Here is a 719-nt window from a genome sequence, read left to right on the forward strand (position 1 = left end):
TTGTATAGCTATAAACTTCCCTCTTAGAACTGCTTTTGCCGCATCCCAGAGGTTTTGGATCGTTGTGTTTTCATTGTCATTTGTCTCTAGGTATTTTTTGATTTCCCCTTTGATTTCTTCAGTGATCTCTTGGTTATTTAGTAACATATTGTTTAGCCTCCATGTGTTTGTGTTTTTTATGATTTTTTCCCTGTAATTGATTTTTTTGTGTGTGTGTGTGATATGCGGGCCTCCCTCTGTTGCGGCCTCTCCCGTTGCGGAGCACAGGCTCCGAACGCGCAGGCTCAGCGGCCATGGCTATTTTATGTGATATGAGTATTGCTACTCCAGCTTTTTTTTTTTTTTTGCGGTACGTGGGCCTCTCACTGCTGTGGCCTCTCCTGTTGTGGAGCACAGGCTCCGGATACGCAGGCTCAGCGGCCATGGCTCACGGGCCTAGCCACTCCGCGGCATGCGGGATCCTCCCAGACCGGGGCACGAGCCCGTGTCTCCTGCATTGGCAGGCGGTCTCTCAACTACTGCGCCACCAGGGAAGCCCTCCAGCTTTCTTTTGATTTCCATTTGCATGGAATATCTTTTTCCATCCCCTCACTTTCAGTCTGTATGTGTCCCTAGATCTGAAGTGGGTCTCTTGTAGACAGCATATGTACGGGTCTTGTTTTTATATCCATTCAGCCAGTCTATGTCTTTTGGTTGGAGCATTTAATCCATCTACATTT

General features: G+C 47.6%; 1 protein-coding gene across 2 annotated transcripts in view; it reads right to left on the reverse strand.

Annotated features, from left to right (window-relative positions):
* The window catches only part of HS2ST1 (heparan sulfate 2-O-sulfotransferase 1), a 214,142-nt gene that overhangs the window by 180,746 nt on the left and 32,677 nt on the right, over positions 1 to 719 (reverse strand). The gene's annotated exons all lie outside the window — the stretch shown is intronic.

The sequence above is a fragment of the Physeter macrocephalus genome, chromosome 4, assembly GCF_002837175.3.
Source record: "Physeter macrocephalus isolate SW-GA chromosome 4, ASM283717v5, whole genome shotgun sequence".
NCBI lineage: Eukaryota > Metazoa > Chordata > Mammalia > Artiodactyla > Physeteridae > Physeter > Physeter macrocephalus.